The 21600-nt window shown below is 47.3% G+C and overlaps 1 protein-coding gene and 1 long non-coding RNA gene across 52 annotated transcripts in view; one reads left to right on the forward strand and one right to left on the reverse strand.

Annotated features, from left to right (window-relative positions):
* The window catches only part of Ikzf1 (IKAROS family zinc finger 1), an 88887-nt gene that overhangs the window by 29440 nt on the left and 37847 nt on the right, over nucleotides 1–21600 (forward strand).
* On the reverse strand, nucleotides 2669–7954 carry LOC148001453 (uncharacterized). The gene is made up of 3 exons (XR_015637557.1): nucleotides 7684–7954; nucleotides 5085–5288; nucleotides 2669–4515 (listed from the first exon to the last, which is right to left on the reverse strand). It is a non-coding gene; the product is annotated as an uncharacterized LOC148001453 (long non-coding RNA).

The raw sequence follows: 21600 nt of genomic DNA on the forward strand, positions 1-21600 counted from the left end.
TGTTTTCTTGCAGAGTCTGACTTTCAACTAGATGCTTTACAAAGAGTAAGTGGCCCTGGATCTGGTGTGTCCTAAGCCCACCCGCTCTGCAGTGACCGCCATCTCTGCACCAAGGAGATGAGGGTTTACCTTGCCTAAGCAACACATGCAAGTTCTACCCTGGCATGGCGCTCACCCCAGCCAACACTCATGATGTGGCTAATGACATAATGTTAATGTCAATAACTCCTGTTGTGCCAGTGACAAAAATTACATGTCGTCTCTATTGGGTAACCCTTTGCCTGAGATTTCATTAGCAAGTGACATGGGGCCTTGACACTAAGCCTGACATGAAATCACACTCTGGGTCCCAACAGAGCACAACCCAAGGACTCTGAAAGAACTTCACTGACTTCCTGTCTGAGGCATTAACTGGAACTCCTGGGTATAAGAGGCCTAAGCCAGCTCTGCCAGGCCCTGGTGGAGAGAGAATGGAGGCAAATATGCTAATGGATGGTTGGGGAGAACATGGCCTCGCACTGTGGGCTAGCCTCTTCCTGTACACAAAGGTCACCCTACAACCCACTCACTGGCTTGTATTTTTAGACTGCTGACCATGGAACCCTGAAATCCCTCTAGTATCTGACCCAAAACAGAGCTACTTACATGCAAAGCACAGCCCGGCCCCAACCCCTGCCGAATTCATTTTAGTATTTGTGTAGACTTTGTTTGGCTGGGCCCCCAGCTGTGTGGAGGTTGTCTGGACCTCAGAGATGAGGCAAACTCATCCCAGAACTGTTCCTAGGGCCCTTGAGTGGATAAGATGGGCTCGCTACTGCCTTGGAAACCTTGACAGCTGAAGAAGAACTGTGATGCCTGTGTGACAGTGACAAAACGATAAACTCACAAGAATGAGTTTTTCTCAGAGAATATATTCAAGGAACAGTTCTTCCTAACTGGGCTGAGGATTGGCGTTCACAGAGGGGTTCAGGGTCTTGGAGCAGCTGGTTTATGCAGGCATATGAGAGGGAGCCGGCCCTACTTTGACTGTAGGAAGAGCTGAGGAGAGAGGGAAGGATGCTGAGAAGCAGAAGGGTAGAGGCGCGAGAGGACCGGCATCTCGGTCTCGGGTGCGAGCAGTGGTGCTGGCAAGGGGCCCCTCCCAGCATAGTGGCCCAGGTGACAGCTCCAGGTGCTCTACACAGTAGAGTTTGTTCTCACGATAGCAGCTGTGGGAGTCTTGGTCTCACAGAAGGGCGTTTGAACCTGTGCCAGCAGGCAGTGCGGGTAAGGAGAAGGCAGGGGGAGGTGGGGCTTGTCTACTGACTTGGTATAGGTCCACCGGTGTAGTGACCAGCTACAGTGACTGTGACAACAGCGATGGTAATCCAGCTATCAAGATAGAACCCTGGTCACTCTGAGCCAGGGGCTTAGTTGGAACGTAGGGATGGAGGTTCCATCTGTACATAGAGTCAGCTGAATAAGACAAGGGAGGGAACCTCGGGCACACACAGAGAGGACATGTGACAAAAGTGGCAAAGGTCAAAGAGAGCTTAGGAAGTGCCATCCAAGGAGAATTTGAGCCAGGGGTGCATTTCCCCGAAGTAGCTCAAAAAGTCACAGGCAGAAACCAGACTGTCCAGGCAGATGGATGGACAGGGAATGAATGGGAGGCTAGCCATGGGGAAGGGCGGGCAAGTCAGATGGGGTGGGCGCATGAGCTGAGAGAGTTGCTGGCTGAAGGGGAGGATTCCTAGGCTGATGCTTTAGGACGAGAGGATTTAAAAGCAGGAAGGAGGCCAGGTGTGGTAACACAAGCCTTTAACTGAAGAAGCTGGAGGATCTCTCAGTTGGAGGCCAGCCTGGCCTGCAGAGTGATTTCCAGCACAGCCAGGGTTACACAGAGAAACCCTGTCAAAGAAAGAAAGAAAGAAAGAAAGAAAGAAAGAAAGAAAGAAAGAAAGAAAGAAAGAAAGAAAGAAAGAAAGAAAGAAAGAAAGAAAGAAAGAAAGAAAGAAAGGAAGGAAGGAAGGAAGGAAGGAAGAAGGAAAGAAGGAAAGAAAGAAAGAAAGAAGGAAAGAAAGAAAAAAGAAAAAAAGAAAAGAAAAATGCAGAAAGTAGGAAAGACTGGGAAAAGACAGACTGAGCTAAAAGATCCCCGGGAAGCAAGCAGGGTGTTTCCCATGATGCACCTCTCCCTCTCTTTGGGTCTTGCTTCTGAAGATTGACCAAAAAGAGAGCTTCCTGGACCCTTTAGCTTTGAGTCCATCTTCACACCTCATCCTACAGATAGAATTGGCCTGGATTCTCTCCCTGAGGGATCCTCAGCACGTTTTCCCCTAGGGTAGAGCAATGTGGATGGAATGATGGTGGTGCCTTATTATGAGGGGTGGGAAAGGGAAGGGAACAGTCAGGCAAGAGGATTCCAAGAGGACACATGGCGAGATCTGATGCTCGGTGCCTTCAGACGCTGATTCACAGCAGCACAGCTGCTATTTGGGGGAGAGGGGACAGAGCCTTTGTGGGAGGCTGTCCCTGCCACATCGACCAGCGACCAGCGGTGCTACCCACCGAGGTCTCTGTGATACCCACACGTCCCCCCAGGTGAGAAGCTGATTCAAATGTCATCCACACCTCCCTCAGCGTCTCCCACACCCAAGAGCTTTCGAGTTCACACAGGACCTCTTCAGCTGGCTAAGACATTCCATTGTGATCGGTAACGTTCCCAAGCCCAACGCAGAAATTAAAAGCACCCACTACAGAGAATTTAAACCAAAACTGGTGGGCAAGCCCCACCCTCGAACGTGCGGCCTTCTTTTTTCCTTTGGGTCTCCGAAGATACAGGTTAATTGTGCAAAGCAGTTTGTTCCTATAGATAAAACCCAACATCAATCTTATCTTCACTGTACTCTGTCCAGTGAAATTCAAAAATCGTGCTCCCTTCATTTACTGAGAGCGATGAAGAAGAGTCCGAGATTAAAGGGCTCTGGAACGGAGAGACACACACTACTTTCTGTTTCTGGGGTTTGGTCTCAGTGTTATTTTCTGCTTTGTTCTCTGTGTGTTGAAAGAGTCAGTGGCTCTGTGCGCAGAGCAGTCAACTGACATTCCGTTAACTTTCCTTCTGCATAGGGTTTCGGAAAGAAATGGAAAAAAAAAAAAACAGGTTTTGTGCTGTGGTTGCCAGTTGCCACCTGTCCTCCTATCTGGTTAGGACATTTTTTTTCTGATTTGGGAAGTATAAATATAACCCAGAAAAAAAAAAAAGAGCTTCCCTTCCTTTTATGCAAAAGTAGAAAGATTTGAGTAGAGACACCAGGCTCTACCCATCACCCTTCGCGTAGCACAGAAGCAGCAGTTGAGCTCCGTGCAGATGCCCGCAAGGGGAGGTGAAGGGAATGGAGGAACTGGCCTCCTCGGGCCCTGAGAGTTCCAGCTTCTGACCTCTACCAGAGAGTCTTAACAGATCACAGATTTGCTCAGAATCTTAAACCTTTTGTTGGGCTCTCTCTCTCTCTCTCTCTCTCTCTCTCTCTCTCTCTCTCTCTCTCTCTCTCTCTCTCTCTGATATGAAATAATTCAGAATGTATGCTCCAGTTAGCAAGGAGCCAGGTAGAGTCAGCTGACCTCAATAGAGCCGCTCACCCTGCCAGAGTGCTAACGCACGACTTGAAGTTCACCATGGCTAGGAGTATTACACCACAGACACTTGGCCAATGCTACGAGTTAGGGCTCTTTTGTTTTGTTTTGTTTTAGTTCAGTTTGGGATTTGAGAGCTGGCTTGATAATGATTTTCCTATCAGGACACTGAAGTGTGTGTGGGGGGGGGGTATTTTTTGGATAGCTATTTGTGCAGTAAAGGCCAAATTTGACTCACAACAATTGGCTCCCAGCAGCTCTCTGCCACTGGTATCACAAATGGGGCCTCCTTCAGCAATGGCCCTCTGCCTTGTCATGACGAGAGAGCACTTGTGTGGAATCCATCGGCTGTGTTCCACTGGGCTGTCAACAGGCAGATCAAGAGCTGATTTCCCTCACTGCTCCCTGCACCTGCGGTGGTTGTAAAGACACTTCCTCAGTCAGACTTAGCAGTATGCAAATGAGGAGAGCATGATCAAAAGCTCATCTTAAGGTGGAGGGACCTGGGACTCTTGGGGACCCTGAAGCACCACACTTGCTGGAACTCACTTGTGTGGTGGAAGCGCCATTCCCACCGCCTCTGTTAGGAGTAAGGTCAAGGCAGGCATCTCTGGCACAGGACTGGGGTGTGTCTTGGGAAGGCTAGCTGCCAGGAGAGCACTTCCCCTACAGGGGATGTGGCTGCAGGCTGTCGATTTCCACTGAAGTCACCAGGCCAGGATTCCAGCGAAGCACTGAACATCCAGCATCTTCCCCACCCAGCAGGGTATGAGGTGTGATCATGTGATCCGTGGACGGCATCCAAGCCGACTCCTGCTGCCCGGCAGGGCCCAGGCAATTGTGAACGTTGACTTTTTCCAAATGAGAGACCGTTACCCTAGAAGCGAAACCACCCTGCTGAAATGAGAAAAGGACTTTTATGACAGCCCCGCAGGCAGCCATATGATTATTGTTATTATTCTTAGAACCTGGCAAAATGCTGACTGCTTTCACCACCGTGTCTCTGCACTCCGCTTGAACTTGGTCGCAATAAAAATAAGAACCAGCGGTGACCCCCCCACCCCCACCCCGGACGCTTCTCTTGGCTTCTGTTGGCACCACAATGCGTAATGATGACAATTAACTATTGCCTGGTGTGGTGACCACTTGTTTGATCCCAGGATGACAGCTGGAACAGCCTTTAGTGACGTCAGTGTTGGGGAGAGAAAGCTGAGACTTAAGATCGGGGGCTTTAATCCTAAGAGGCTGATGCTGGACTGCGGTAAAGCCAAGTGCGTTTACTTACAATTTTGGAGGAGTGTTACTTCTGTCAAGGGTTTGCATTCCTCGGTGTATTTTTTTTTATAGTTCACAAACTACTTTTGTTATTGGTGGAATGCCTCTGGAATATTCGCCCTTGCCCATGCCTACATACCACATGCAAGCCCACACTTGCTGTCATCCCCCGGACAGACAGATGGGCTCACCTTTAGTTCAAGCCTTTGAAGCACCTCAACCAGGAGCAGTCCCTGTCTGGGTCAGGCGTCTGAGATGAGGGGGTAGCCGGTGTTTCTGGAATACATCTATGCCGTGCACAATTGCCTGTCTTAGTGGAGCACTGTCAGCTAGAAACGCAGTAACCTGGGTGCCAGCTGCTTCTGAATTCCCTAGAGAAAGGATATTTTTTTCCCCTGAAAAGGAAAATGATCACACAGGCAAAATTAATGTTACTATATTTTATTTAGTCAATATACCCAAATAGTATTACAAATATGTACCCCCTTTTGTTTTGTTTTGTTTGTTTTGTGTTTTGAAAACTTGTACTTTTCCCTTGGACTGAGTGTTTGAGCCCAGTGTGTATTTGATGCTTATATCATATCTCCGTTTGGGTTGAAGCCAGCTATCTGAAGGGGGCTGCCTTTTTTTTTTTTCCCAGTGCTGCGCTCAAGCACTGAGATGTAGCCTCAGCCCTAGGGCAGGTGGATCTTGATGGTTCCTGAGAAAAACATATAATTACACTGTAGGAAAATACGGTGTGAATGCTTGCTGAGTATTATAGTCTAGTTCTTCCATATTTCCCTCAGTGTCTGTCCTGCCCATTTGTGCTGTCGAGCTCCGTTCAGCATCAGCATTTTAGCAGTGGGTCCCGTAGGCGTTTGCTTCCACCCAAAGAGCAGGAACCTGGAAAGCCCATCCACTTCCCTGAGCCCGGCTGACAACCATGTGACAGACAGGGAAAACTTCTGGCTTTTGTTTGTATCACTTCATTGTACCCCTGTGTTCTCCTGTTGTGAGCCTGTTCATTTGATGAAATATCTTCAAACCACGACAGTTGATTCATAAACAAGGCACATTCCAGAATGCCATACGTATCAGCTCCCACCAAACCTAGTCTCAGAGACACACTATGACTGCTGTGAAAATGGCGGCCACTGAATCCTCTTGCTACTTCCTAAGAAGAATTAACACTGCTGCAACCTGAGGAGGCAACAGGGAGGAAAGGGTGTGTTGGGGAGGATTTTTAAGGGAGAGATAGAGGCCGGCTTCCTTCCTGCAAGCTGAAAATAAAGCCTGGGATTTGCCTCAGCACCCACTGCGGTTCTGAAGGCCCAGACATGGGTGTCTCTGGCATTTCCACCCCTCGGGCTTCACTCCCACACCTGGGCCTACCCGATGCCCCCAGCCTTCACAGATGTCTGCACGACACTGCCCACTGCACTTCTTACCGTTCAGGAGACAGGGTGTGTCTCTGTGCATGTGACTGCTGGGTTTCCTGAGCTCGCCAGGATCCAGAGCGCAGAGATAGGATCTGTCGTTGTGGCTTTGTATTGTTGTCTTATGATTCTCCCTCCCTACCTCTCCCCCACACTTCCCACCCTTCCACCCATCTTTCCATTTTCTCTCTCAGTCTTCTTTCCTCTTTCCCTCCCTCCCCTTCATTCCTTCTCCCTTCCCTCCCTTATGCCCACCCTTTTCCCTCTCATTATTTCCCTCCTTTTCTTCTACCCTCGCCCCCTCCCTCTTTCTACTTCCAATTTCCTTCCCTCCCTCCTTCCTTTATTCTTTCATTCTTTCTTTTCTCCCCCCTCTTCTTCCAGCTCTTTCTCCCCCTCCTCTTCTCGACATTCTTCAAACATTTGATCGTAGATACATTATCATCAAAATTTGGTTGTTTGCATGGCTGGAAGAACCAATCAGTGGGTCATGAGTAACCCTGGAGTGTTAGGAGAGTCACAGGTGGACACGAACCATTCCTTTAAAGAGTTAAGTGTACACCATGTCTTGCCTTTGGATGCTCTTCAGACTTGGAGCTAAAGGGGGGATGTGTTCTAAGTGGCTTGAGCATTCTAGACAACTCAAGAGACAACTGAAGGCAGACACTTGTCCAGGTACCCTATTAGGCAGAAGCCAAGTAAGAAGATATCTCAGAATTTGCCCTTTGATACAAAAGAGGAAAGGTGCAGGGATAGAGAGTTGAGTGAGAAATAAAATATGGAAAAATATAGTTTGTGCTGCAAACTATTCTATTGGTTTTAGACACTTAGAATTCAGTTAAATAGTTACGAAATAGTTGTAGGTGTAGTGAAGTTCATAGCTGCTTTTATTGACTTCTCTGATAGTAGTATGACTATTCTCCTGGGAAAGGCAAAAATTTGTCATGGCTTAGAAAAATGACATTTGAGTCACCAGTGAACCAACCACATGTGTGACAGTCCCATTGATGGTCATAGCCGTCTGTGTCTGTACTTAACACACTGGATGACCATGTGGGTATGAAACCACCTCAGGATGAATTTCTACTTCAGGAATGTCCATGTTATTAAGCAATACATTAACGTAATAGCCTCTGTCCAAACATGGATGAAACAGACAGTGAATATACACCATTAGCTTTGATGTTAATGCTTTTCTCCCATGCGCTGTACCCACAGCGCAAAGCAAACATAACCACAGCTTGTGGGCAATATTGTGTTGCTTCTGGGCCAAAAGGCCCCTATTCCCGTGAAACACACTGCATAAAAGGCCACCCGGACCCCATGTGAACTCAGACATCCATTTAAATCCATTAACAGGCAGGTCACTCACTGTAGGTGCTGGCAGCATGGGGGACGAGACATCAAGCATCAAGCTAAGTCTATGCATCTGGAATCCATTGCTTCTGTCTGCATCATCTCACCGTTCTCATTTTTTGGAGGGTGCTTGCCCATGTGCACTTCTCTTACATCAATGTGGTGGCATACCATAGCTAGCATGAATCCAAAGGGTTCGTGGATAATGATCCGTGGACTTGTGGCTTCTTAAGCACATGTTCATTGTTTGTAAACTCTTACAGTTCTGAGGATAGAAGGCTGAGTAGGAAGGCTACCTCCTCACCCTCGAAGAAATGTGTGTGGGGGGCAGGGGGTGTTGCAGCCACATCCCTTGTCTCTTGTTGATCTGCAGCTCAGAAACAGTTCCCCCAGCAGAAGTCTGAGGACACATGAAGATCTTTTGCATTCTGGAAGCTTTGATACTTAGCTGGACAGTGGGATCTTCTTGTCTTCATCTGGCTTAGTTTAAGGTGTCCCAACTCAGTCTTTGGAGGTCTTTTGCAATTGCCAGACACATGGGTACTGTAGAATAACACAGGGCCCCTGCCCTTAGAGGTTCTTAGTCTCTACTTCTGAAGATGGCTGGAATATCCCTTTCCGCTGTTTTGATAGTGTGATAATCTGTGGATAAAATGTGGGAATGATGAAGTTAGCATTGCTGAACTGCTAAGGATTCCGCGTTGATCCCTGCTCCCTCAGACAACACAGACACCTGCAGAGGAAAAGGCTCATGGGCCAAGCTTACTGCCAAAGCCATGCTTTCTAACCACTCAGAATCCAGTTCTTTAAGAGGATCCAAAACACCTGACACACTTCAGTTAAAGGAGTGAAAACAGCCAACTGCCCTCGAGCTTTTCAGTTCTCTCATTCCAGTGAAGTCTCTTTTGCAAGGAGATTTCTCCATCCAGTCTTCAGTTGAGTTTTACTTTCACTTTAGCAAATTGATTTTCTCCTGAAATCCATGTTTTCTGGGAATCCGTTGAAAGGTTTGGTTCCGTGCCGCACATGTGTCAGATCATCCAAGACCAGATGGTTTCCTATCAACGCACAAAGAGTTTTTAGAAAGGTTAAGGGAAAGGGGAACCAGGTAGAAAGATGGCTTGGTAATAATGGTGAGTGGAGAGGTGGCTGTGGCTGTTGGTACAGCCCTCCTGGTTTGTGTTCAGTGATGTTCCCTTGGTGCTGATGGAGTTCCTCACCCATTCTTCAGGCCAGGGAAGCTCGCTTGAAAGAAATAGGAGCTGGCCAGGAAGGCAGAATGTTTCCTATAATCAAGATGTCAATATTTGGCTTTGGGTTTAGAAAGAGTCTCATAAATCCCAGCATTCTCTGCTGTGTGCGAGGAGCATCTCCAAGACAATAATGCCCTTGCCCTACTTTCCCATCTGTCGCTCACACCTCCACACTGGTAAATGCTGGGAGAAAATTGCTTGAGTTTGTCAGAAAAGTTAAGGTCCCAAACTGTTGCAACCAGAGGTGCCACACAATCTCTTCAGATGCACATGTGTCCCAACCAGGATAGGAGGAGGTTTGCTGGACAGAGATGCTCCATAATTGGGCTGTTAGTGAAATTCTCATTTCAGGAAAGAAAGCAGGGACAGGGTAGGCATGCTCAGAAAGCTACCTGGGATATATTCTTTGAGGTAATGCACCTTTAAAAGGTGCTGCTTCCCCAACCACTATGGCATGAACACTTGTAGAATGAAGTGGTTTTTAACAGTGTGGATATCACCCACAGAAAGCAGGGGGGCCCCATTCACTGAAACAATAAACTGGGCTACCATTTTGTTTCAAGAACAAACCAACCAGACCACTGTACCAGATACGGTTGCAGTCAACAACGTATCTGTGGGTAGATCCTTAGTAAACTAAACGAGATAGGATGGGGCAGCTTCAACGAGCTTCAACCTTTAATAGATGTCCAGTCTCTCAGTAAAATGTCTCAGTAAAATGTCTCACAGAAGCTAGGGAGATATCACTCTGAACAATGTACAACTAATTACAGGGAAAGGTAGCACATGGGGTGTGTGGCATACGGCTGCCGTAGGAAACCTTGCCTCTGTGCTGGAGACAGGCAGATTCCAAGCACTGGGCACAGACTGAAAGAATGGTCACGGGATAGAGGTGCCAGTCGCCATGCTTGCTTACTTGGTTACTAAGGGCTTAGTTTTCTGATCGTTGGATCTCACAGGACAATGAAGCCACGTTGTCTAATTCTTTAGGCTGTTACTGACTTTTCCTTTAAGTCTAGTGTTCATAATCTTCCTTACTATCCAAAGAACAAATATTTGTTAAATGCTATTCTGAGGCCAGGTGTCTGCCATCTAATTTTGTTGGGGACACACTTGCCAGGCATATAATGAGGAAGATGGGGGTGAATGAGGTAAACATGAGCTTTTCCAAGGGGGCAGGATATTAGGGGAAAAAACACACACACAATGCACACAACAAGCAAGGAGAGAAATCAGTTTTGATGAGACAGATGTAGGGTCTCTAGATGGTAATGCCATATTATGTATCTTCATATGTGGCAGAGACTGGCTTGCCGGTTTTGGCTTCAGGGTGACTTAAAGCTCATGAAGGAAGGCTTGAGCCGGGGATTGTCTTCCACGGGTGTGAACAGGCACCCAGAACACATACTGTTGAGAGTGATTTGGACAGCTTTCTCATGATCAGATGATCCCTAGTTTAAGGCATTCGCTCTGTCACAGACTTTTCCCAGAAATCCTAGAGCATGACTCATCCTTATTAAAACCACTCGTAGCTGAGGCAGGAGGATTGTGATTTCAGAGCCAGCCAGGGCTACCTAGCAAGACCCTGTCTTGCAAAGGAGTAGAGAAACCGTCACACTGAAAGTCCTGATTCTGACATGTTAACAGCTTTGAGTGGCTAGGTCTGACTCAGCGGTAGAGCACCTGTCTAGCTTGTGCAAGGCCCTGGGCTCAATCCCCACTACTGTGAAAACATGAAGAGTGGGTATGTTATGCATATGCAGTTGGTTGAAAGTAAGCACGGGACACTTGAGCACCACCCAGGTACAATGGGGTCAAGGCTCTCAAAACGGGAGGGCCTGTGTGTGTTTCGTTTTATAAAGGCATTCAGAGAGTCGTAGGGCTGAAGGAATCAATTCGAAATAAAAGAAGCCAATTTGAAGAGGCAAAAATGATTCCCCAATGAGAAGAAGTACTTCATCAGCTACGGGGAGCATGAGCAGTGCAAGTTATGTAAAGAGTGGCTGCCCTGGGGTCGACTTGGGGGTTTGTTGCTCTGAGTAACTGGGCTGTCTTGTCAGTCTCAGAACTCAGGTCTGAAATACTTGGATACTTGACCAGATGAAGCCATGATGTATTCTGTACTTTGTCCCGTGAGCTTCGAGTCTGGTCCCTGATACCATGCAAAGACCTACGAACCTTCCTCCTCACCACCGGCCCAGACCCTTTGGCTGCTGTAGGAGCTTTGCAAGCTTTGGTTTGCACCCTTCTAGAAATCTAGTGCGCCAAAGCAGAACTGCCTCCTACCTCTCTGCCATGTTCTTTAAAGAGCATCTGCTGTGAGGGGCCCTACAGCCGTACTCCAGACCCTCAGGAACTCAGTGCTGCTCACCGTTGCCCTGAGGTGCTAACCTTGCCCACAGAGAGCTCTGCTCATTCCTGACCTTAAGAAATGTGTCACTTAAGTGTGAAAAATATTTGTGCTGTTAGACTTCCCATCATTTCTAGCCTTTCCATCCCTCTCGTTTGCACGGGTTACTCATAAATGTAGATCTTTGGTACGATTCGTTCAACTGCCCTGTTGTCCGTCTGTAGGAAAGCCTTGCTGGGTGGGTTGGTCTCTGGTCTTCATCTACCTTGCTGGGTGCAAGTGAGTCACGGGCGGTGCCACGGGCAGCTAGCCTGGAGCCAGGGTTAGAAAACACGGAGTGTGCATTCACTTGACACAATTTCAGGTCTCAAACCTGCTTCATAAACGTCAACGCTGCTTCTGGACCAAGGCGTTCTCTCTCAGATTCCCAGTTGTTCAATTAATCTGTGTGATGTGTCAAACGTCTCTGGATAACATTGTAGTCACTGACTATTAATGAACTCTGCGAGTTCAGGCTGAGGAACCCTGAATGATCCACCATTCTGCAATTGTTCAGGAGTTGAACCCTTTTTAGGTAGTTTTTGTGATGTGGTGAATAGTTGTGTGTATTCTCGTGGTACTGGAGGAGTGGGCTGGACCATAGTAACAATAAGGGTTTTGCGTTTAAAAGGATGCCCTGGCACACAGCTTAGCAACCTTGATTGAACTCAGCCTTTCATGGTTACACATTAAGGTTGAAACCCATTTCATTTCATCATTTCCCAGAAGGGGCACTCGGTTCACCCATTTCCTGTTTTTAATCTCAGGTTGCTCTATGCTTGCTCCACATCTACTCTCCCAGTAGCATGGCTCTGGAAGTCAGTGTCACACTCTTGTCCCGCCTGGGACTCGTGCGTTTTGCACGTAGCTGCCGTCCACTCGAAGCTATCTTTGCACAGATCTGTGGACAGGGATGGCTATTCCCCTAGTATCTGATGCCATAGCCACTCATCGAGCTCCTCATCGCCTCAGCACTCTTGTGCCATGTCTGACACACAAGCTCTCGTGTTCCCTATATACCACAGAGTCTCTTTAGTCTGTACTGAGGTGGGCATGGTATTCCAGACCAAACCTTCTCAAGTATGCAATCTTGCTCATTCTATTTCCGCTGGACTTGAACCACTGTGCATAAAGAATTTTCATTGAATGTGCTTGATACCTCCGGCCCCAACAGTCTTTAAAGTCATATATAGTTATTGATAATGATGTTGAGTGAGACCAGCACCTGTGCATGCTTGGTATACAACTGAGCCCTGCTCCCACAACTCCATTCATTTATCCACTCCTTCAGCAAGCATTCCCCTTGCCTCCCATATACCAGGGGTATTGGCCTGAACCTTTCACTTCTGTTCAAGTTTGAGATGGTTAGGACCCTGGCCCCACAGGTCCTGCACTCCACCAAAGATAAGTTGCCTCGCCTGAGTAATCCTGGCTCTGAATTGTCTTCTCTGTTCTCATGTTGAGTTCTGTCTGTTAAGCTGCTGAAGATTAGATAAGAAACTGTCTCCCCCCCCCACTACAGTGTGTCAAGCAGGGTCCTCATTCTCAGAGTGGGCGTCTCAGGGATTTGGCAGGAAACGCATGAGTTTCAGTTCGGAACTTCACTTGTCCTGGTGTTTGACTGTCATCTCTTTCCCATCCTGGGGCTCTTCACTGCAAGGTGCAGATGGATGTGAATTACTGAGTGAGCAGAGGGGTGGGGCCGGGCCATCTGCGGATCTGCTGCCCTTCTCAAGAGCGTGCATATTAACTTAGCAGCACTAGCCCATGAGGCTGCCACCTTCAGCCTCCGCTGTCTTTGGATTCTTCCGGACTAAACAGAAAAGTGGCAGATGCCTCCAAGTTGACACGAAACTCAAGCACCCCCTTAGGTGATGTACAGATATGTCTCTGTGTTTGTTAAGAACGTGTTTTGCCTGGAACCCTTCCTTGACCTTGCAGCATCCGTAACATGGACATGAATGTTTATTCACTGCAGAGTGTAACTTTGCACACTCCATACAGTGCCCGTTCCCCTCAACCGTTTCAGGTTGTTTGATCTTTGTTCCTGGAGAATGAAATGGTGCTTGCAGGTGATGTGTGGCCTTGCCCTGCTTCCACTGTCAGATTGTTTCATAAGAGTACGGGACAAGAAAAGGGTGAGAATCCCAGAGGCCGCCTCGGGACAGGTTCGCTGGCTGGGAGAGTATGCAATCCTACACCAGCAGGTAAATTTGCAGCTTTTTTCCTTCAAGATTTCCCAGGTAGTTGGATAAGATAGGCCTGATCTTCCTGACCTCGGCCCTTTCCCCCAACACTGGCAATGACAAGCTTTGCCACCTCTCCCAGGCCACTGTGCATGTCACCGAGTAGCATGGCTGACAATCTAGTGCAGTCTCTGGTAACACAGGTTAAGTGACCATGGGACACAAGCGATGATGTCCTGCTTAGAGTGGTTAAGCTACCTAAGTGACATGACACAAGTAGGACATCAACATGGTACATGATTACACCCGGTGACACAAGTTAAGGCATCTGCATGACAGTTAGGGTATTCTGGTCACAAACGGCACAGATAAGCCCAGCCAGCTAAGCTCAGGTGATCAGTGGGGTCCCAGGGATTGTGGGGGCAGAGTGATGACCAAGGACATGGTTGATGTGGCTTTGCCCCAATATGAGTTTTCAACTGTATTGCTTTTATTATTTTTTGTGTTTATTTACATAAATATCTAAATTTTTAGTGAGATGCTAACATTTCATCTCTTACGGAGTTTCAACAATTCTTGTAGTATTTCTCCCCCAAGACGTTCCACGTTCCACAGCTTTGGCCTGACTTCTTTGAGAGCACAGTCTCCCAATAACCCTTATACCCAGAACCTTTTACCCTGAGACCCAGCCTGGGACTGAGCCAGGGTGTGTGGAGGATACAGAGAAAGAAGAATTCCTAGCATCTGTCTGAAGGGCACTGTTTCCTGGGCTGTGCTGAGTCCCTCTGCCACAGAAGAGTTAGAGGGCCGTGTCTACCTTTTGTGTGTTTGAATACATATTCATCAGATCTCCTGAGCTATGAGCAGCTGGTTGGTGGGCCTGGGGACTAAAGGAAGAGAACAGAGAGGAAAACAGTGGTGAGGTTGCCTTCCATTTGCACCAGGCTGCTTGCTTTCTCACCTCCTCAGTGAGGCCCACTAGCTCTGCTACTAGCCTGTGGACATGTGAGATAAGGACTTTGTTTTTCGTGATGTCCACACTCTACCGGTGGGCTGCCTTTGACTCAACTCTGTGCTCGCTGATTATCTCCACAAGCGGAGTGCCACAGACAAACAAGTCGATCTGGAATGTTTCTCATTGTTTTAGGATATTCTCTTTCATCTGTTCTCTCCATTCAAAACCTAAGTCGTCGAGGTTTCTAAATGTGCCCTTTCTAAATATACTTACATTCTCTGTTTCAGTGGTGTATTTTTGATGCTATTTGTTTGCTTGATTTTTTTTTGTCTCAGTCCTGACACTGGATTTTTATTATAATGTAAGGAGATCTTATTGTGGTTTTTACTCTGGCTATTTAAATTCAAGAGAAAAAAATACCTGAGTGGCCTACCAGAAGTATTAAGAGTTCTAGATTTTAGGATTAAATAACAGATAGAGGCCGATGTGCAGGGACCGTTGAGTGGTCCCTCTCAGCCTGCGAGACTAAGGTGGTCATTATACTCTTCTGTGGAGAGTAGGAATGCAGAGCTCAAACTCTCATTTTAAGTTCAAGAAAGGCTGTGTGTATAGATACATGTGCACATGCCTGTGTGTGAGAAGATATATGTGTGCATGTGTCTCTTGTACTTTTGCATCTGTGTAAGTCTAATGGCATGTTTGCTGTTGTATAATCTTTTGTGCGCATGCCTATTATGTGTATGTGTGTGTGTGGTGTGTATATGTGCTTGTATGTATGTTGGGTATATATATTTTCCTGTGCCTCTGGCTGTACCTATGTCTGCATCTCCTTGTGTCTGAGTGTGTAAGGCACGTATACCAGTATCTGTGCATGGACCTGTATTTGCGTGTCTGTGTGCATGTGTGTGTTGTGTGTGACACAAGCTCTCTGCTAAGCCCCGGCATGATTCCCTATTCTTACTTCCCTTTCTGTCAGTTCTCCACAGTTCTTTGATTTCAGTTGGGCTGCTTCTTGAGCAGCTTCCTCTTTTCCTGCAATTCCTATATTTCAGTGTTCACCCTCGTTCCTCTTCACGGGCTCTTACCATACAGCCAGGAGGATGTGGAAACCCAGTTACAATATGACACACAGCACAGTGTCACAATCACCTCCTGGGGACGGAGATCAGGATGGGGTAGGAGAAGCAGGGAGGGACAAGGACAGAATAGAGAAGTTGGGCTCTGGGAGCCCAGGACTTCCTGCTGCGTGGCTGCTATTCCAGAAGTGTGGTGAACAAAGTATGCCATTCCATTGTTTTCTACAATGGCAGCTGGGGTCCACACATCTGCCTTGGGGCTAGGACCTCTCGGTCATTGCCTCATAATCCTGCTTTTCCTCCAAAATGCCTGTTCTGTTGGCCTCCAAACTTCCCTATTTCTGACTATGGGTTATTATGGTCTCCTCCCCTCCTTGGAAGCTTCTCCTTCCCAAAGCCAGTTCTTACCATGTGACCAGCTGAACAAGCACCTCAGACAGTTCCTCTTGTCTTGGAACTCCAGCTTCCAGAGGGCCCTAGGATGGCTCCCAGCCTACCATCCCCGCCCCCTAGATTTCAGAACACTGTCTCCGTCGTAGCTCGGAACAGGCAGAGGATCACCTACATTTCTACTACAGGTCTCTTCCTAGCTACACTCACCTATATGACTTCTAATAAGCCCCCCTAGGAACCCAGGGCCCGTGGTTCATTTCTGCTGCTACTCCATAATGGCTTTTGGACAGTGGGTGTGGTGTGCTATGTTCTTATTGTACTGCCAAACTAAAGACTCCTGAGCCACATCTTTCTCCTACAATGTTCTTAAGTGACCCTCTGGGGGTTACAAACCTATTTTTGGAATGGCTGCATCCCTCCAATGATGTTTAACTTGTTGGAAAGGCCTAGTTTCATATGTTACTTGAAGCAGAAAGTTTATTTAAAACAAAAACATGTCAGGACTTAGAGAGTTATCTGGGAGATTGGCTATGAGGTTCCATGAACTTGGGCTGCATCCACAGCTTGCTAAGTCTCACTGGTAACCTTGGGCAGTCAGTTGAGAAGTAAGTCTGTGAGTCTTACTTCTGTCTCTGGTAAAATGGCGGAGGGGAGTATTTATCTAAGGGTTACTCCAGGAATTAAAGAAGTAAATGTATGGAAGGTACTCAACACAGCTCCTTCACCTAGAGAAAGCTCTCAGGCTGCTACAGGGATGGTGGGGGAACCAGTGGCATTGACCTAGATGTTAAATGCTTGACACATCTGATTTTTAACTGGGAAGGGCACAAGACTTAAACTACTCATCTCTATACATTTCCCAATAAAGAGCTCCTGAATCATACAATGAGAAAAACAGAAAAAGAAGAAATTAATTCTCTCATTTCAAAGAAATGCTAATGATAAGGACAGGACTTTCTGAGATGGCCTGCTGGTAAGAAATGGCTGGTCCCTACTAGGAAAAGCATGTGGTATTTGAAGGTTCTTCCCAAGAGATCTGACATTTTGATGACAGTACCAGTAAGCTAGGGGTTTCTGAGTAATGAGCTGAGCTCAGAGAAAGGTAATGGTACCTGAACAAAGGGTAGCCAGCACTTCCTGAGGGCTGAGTGTCTTCTCTGGTCACTCAGACCATGTGGAGCCAAGAGACAGGCATTTTTCTGGATTTCCTTGTGAGGAAGCTGAAGCCTAGTGATCTTGTGTAGCTGACTCTTCGGTCCCTCAGAACTAATAATGTAAGATATGGCCTGAATAGTGCTTGCTTCCACGGGCCCATTTTTCATGGCAGTTTCCAAAGTTTGGAGGCCAGATGTTAGGACCGAGGTCGTTGCTAACCCATGAGAACTTCGCTCTGAGGGCCACACAAGATAGAATGTAGTCAGCATTTGAAATGCTTAGTTCTTGTTGTAATGGGAGTCTAGACAGAAAGGAAGAGAGGAGAGGGAGGAGAATAATAAAGGGGAGAAGGAGCCTTGGAGACCTCCCTACAAAAAGAAACACCCAATGCAAAGGCTTCGTGTGCTGTTCCTTGGCCAGACCCTCTTAACAGTGGTTCTCAACCTTCCTAAGGCGGCAACCCTTTACTATACAGTTCTTCATGGTGTGGTGACCCCCAACCATGAAATCATTTGTATTGCTGCTTCATAACTGTAATTTTGCTACTGTTATGGATCACAATATAAATATCAGTATTTTCAATGGTCTTAGGCGACCATTGAAAGGGTTGTTGGACCCTCCACAAGGGGTCCATAGGGCAAGTTGAGAACCACTGCTCTATAGAGGATAAGATATAGAGGGAGCTCATGCATGCCGCATGTGACTTTTAATTAGGTGTATCTTCCACCATAAACATACTTGCCCTAAGTATATAAAGTCGTTGATACTTTATGCTAATAAAGCTTCTTTGGGCAGTTTATTAGGTGTGTAACAGCTTCGTGTGCATCTCAAGTCTTACTTTTGGAGATGTGGATGTGTCTTATTATAATAAGAAAGCATGCTTGTGAACTAGGGTTTCACGGCCTCGTGCAGTATGTGAAGTTGTCAAAAGCCTGCTGACCACCCTAACCCCAATTTCTCAGCCTGAGTGTACGTCAGTGCTTCCCCTCAGACAAAGGCACACACGGTGAGCCAGCGCCTGGGCTCGTGGTGGGGAGAGCAGCAGAAAGACAGACGTCCTTCCCATCGCTCCCCCTTCTTTGCTGAGTCACTCTTTGCTTGGAATTCTGACAGGAGCCCGTTGGGCTTCTGGAAGGGAGGGACAGCAAAGGATCCACCCTCTGTGTGTCCCAGGAGAGATTACATTATCTTCAGCCACCCTGAAGCTCGGCCTAGGCTTCTGGAATCTTTGGGGCTGACACAAAGCCAGTGCTGGCGATGGGAGGGAATGTTCATGAGTGTACAAGGAGCCACAAGGAGCTAAGTCATTGAGTGTTCTCTTCACCTGACCCCTCTAGGACCTAGAGAGCTCAGCTCCACTTTGCACATGTCCCCTCATTTCAAGGACCCAGCATACCCTACATCTCACCTATGTGAGAGCTGCACACTTCTGAACTATATATAGGAACCAGGTCAACAACTTGGTTGTCTACAACTGCTGGTTGGTTTTAGCAAACAGTTCAATGTGTTGCTCTTGGAAGCATGTTCCTGGAAAGACTAGTGTGCCACCCATGTGTAACCTCTTCACTCAATCCATGCCTAGCAGTGGATGGAAACTCATTAGCTGGACCATACCTCTCTACTCCGAGAATGACTAAGCTTGTCATGGAACTCTTCCAGACTTCCTTCCTCCCTCCCATACCTCTGCACTTCTCTGGTGAACACAGACACCTCTTCACTTTGCGGTGGGTGCCTCTGGCTATGCCTGCCCAGCCATTCTAGGGCCTGGGTTTTGGAAGCCAACCACAGAAGCCTCCTTGTGTCTCTCCTGCCACCTGCAGTTAGTGCTCTGGTGCATGGCCTAGTTATCCAGCAAGATTCCAATGCATACTCTATCCTCAGTATACTGACTTGTGCAATCCAGTAAAGATGTCTCTCACTGGCACAGAATTTCAAATGAAACGGGAAATAAATATCTCAACTTTTAGCTCAGATCCAAGTCCTCAAATGATGTCACTCTACTATGAGACACATAGCAAGCACCTTTCTTATAGTGATCCCCCTTCTGCCCACACCGTGTTCACCTTACTCATCAAGATACTCCTTTTCTCTGTCTTTAAAGCTTTCATTGTTTTACTTTCCTCCTGCTCACATGGTTCTTCTTGAATCACAGGTCTTACGAGTGATGTTTAGAAACTTCTCGTGGCAATTCTGCATACTTTGTACCACACAAGTAAAGAAGTAATGTTTTGATGAAACTGTAGCACTTCTTTTTTTAAAAAAATTCAAAAAGACAAGAAAATTAAAACATTCATAAAATATTTCTAAGCCCCCCCCCACTCCCAGATAACCAGATTTAACCTTCCAAACTGTGGGTCTGTAAGACCCAGAACCCTGACCTAGCTGACATGAACTGTGTGTAAGTAGGCTGGGAGAGAACACCTCAGTGTCAGGACCTGGGGGAATTACAAATGGCACCATGGTGATGACTTGTGGTTTCCCCTGCAAATACGACTATAACCATCATTGCTACTCTCAGCTCTGAGGAAATTCTGAATCCATCTCTGTCCTTCTAAGTTATATGTTGCCTTTTCTAGCCTCATTTGCTCTCTGTGACGATTTAGTATTATGTTGGTAAAATATAGACAAAAGCAGGAAGGACGGGTTGGCAGTATGACCGCTGGGAGAGCACTTGCCTCGTGTCTTCACAGCCCTGAGCTCTGCCCTCAGTACTGAAGGTAAAACCCAGGAGTGCTACAACCAGAAAAAGGGACACGCTGCCCTCTTCTCCATTGTCTGGTAGGAAGCAAATCCGACGTGTGGAACCAGGATGTTGGGAACAGCCCCAATGTTCATCTCCCCAACAGCCTAAAGCACAGGGAAGATCACTTCAAGCACACCACAGATAAGATGAGTCCCTGTCAGAATATTAGAGCAGAAGAACACTGTTAGGATTCTCAGTGCTGGAACACACAAATGGTCCTTGCCCGACATCCTCTACCCTGGCTCCCTTGTCCTGGGTTGGCTGCCATACTGTCTTCCTGCAGCTGTTCCCACTTGGGGAAGGTGACAAACGGTAGTTGGGTGTAGCCAATGTCATAGGCCCATAGGATTCTTTGTGGACAAGAAGATAAGGAGTTATCTTCCCGGCCTGTGGTTTTGTGCTGAGCACGAAGCTAACTGCTTGTCCTCTCGGTGTGGCAGCCAGGCCCGTGGGGTATTATCACGAATCGGCACTCAAACCTGGCAGAACAGATGGGATTATTCCCACTTAGTGGATGAGGAAAGCGAGCTCAGACAGTCAGTGCAGGATACATTTCCCAGCCAGGAGGGAAAGCCCATCTTCAGATGCCCCCACTGACCCGGACATAGTCAGCTACCTCTCCCTTCCATGAGATCGTAGCCACCTTTGTTTCCTCTAGACTTAGAAATGTTCAAGAACACCCAGAACCATTGGGAGCTGAAGGGGTCATTTGATTGGAGAGCCAGTGGACGCAGACTGTATTAATGTTTGACACTGAATGAAATGAATGTCAAAAACTACTTTCCCCCTTGTTGACTTTGCTCTAAAGATGCACGCATCCAGGAACTGCATGTGAAAGCCACCGTGTTCTGCAGTGTGCTCTCTGACACTTCTCAATTGCTGGACGTGGATTTCGGAAACTATCCAACTATTGTAGTTATTAAGTAGAGCACTTTCTGGCTGAACTGTGTCACAGACACCCTGTACTTCCTGTGCAAGCTACCAAAGGGACACCGAGTGCTTGTCAGCCATGGCCTCGTTCTGAGCATGGCCGTGCTCAGACCACATGAGCTTTCAGAGCTGGGCATTTACCTGGATTAGGTTCACGTGAAGACCAGGATGGGGGCTTCTCAAAAGCATCTCCAGGCTGGGATCATTGAGCAGGCCCTGTAGACCCCATAATACTGTGAGAGCCAAACACAAGGAGTCCAGAGAGTAGAGAGTCTGGTTCTAGGGAAGAGATGATCTGGGTGACTCCATCCAGGACCCAGAAAGTCACCTAAGCCAGGAAGACACGTGCAAATGGTGGCTGGGGGATTTTAACAACATTCGTTAACATTTGCAAACATGGACAACTTGTGAGCTTTGGTTGTTACTTGTTTTAGCCTTTCCTGAAGGACCATCCCTTTATTTATTGAACAGTGCGATCTGCCAAGAGATCACTGATAGCAGTTTCCAGAAGTAGAGGGATTTTGATACAAGATTGGCAGTTCTCCTCTCACAGAACCCTGTACACTGTAGACTGGCGGGGCATGTGGAAGTCAGATGTGATCATAGAGAATCAAGGAAGGCAACAGCCTCAGTCTGGTGGATAGAATGGTTGGGATGGGAGCCCAAAGGCCACAGCCCACAATGCACACACAACCTGGGCAGGTACATGATAGTGATCAGGAAGCAAAGGCAGGAACTGGCACAGAGTGGCAGGGGTAGGATTGGAGCACAATAGGGAAACTAAGGCTCCTCGAAGAAACTGGGATGATCATTGGACTGTGTGTGGGTGGCCATAGAGGAGCTCTGGTGGATT

Source organism: Rattus norvegicus, chromosome 14 (assembly GCF_021556685.1).
Source record: "Rattus norvegicus strain SHRSP/BbbUtx chromosome 14, alternate assembly SHRSP_T2T, whole genome shotgun sequence".
In the NCBI taxonomy this organism is placed as follows: Eukaryota; Metazoa; Chordata; class Mammalia; order Rodentia; family Muridae; genus Rattus; species Rattus norvegicus.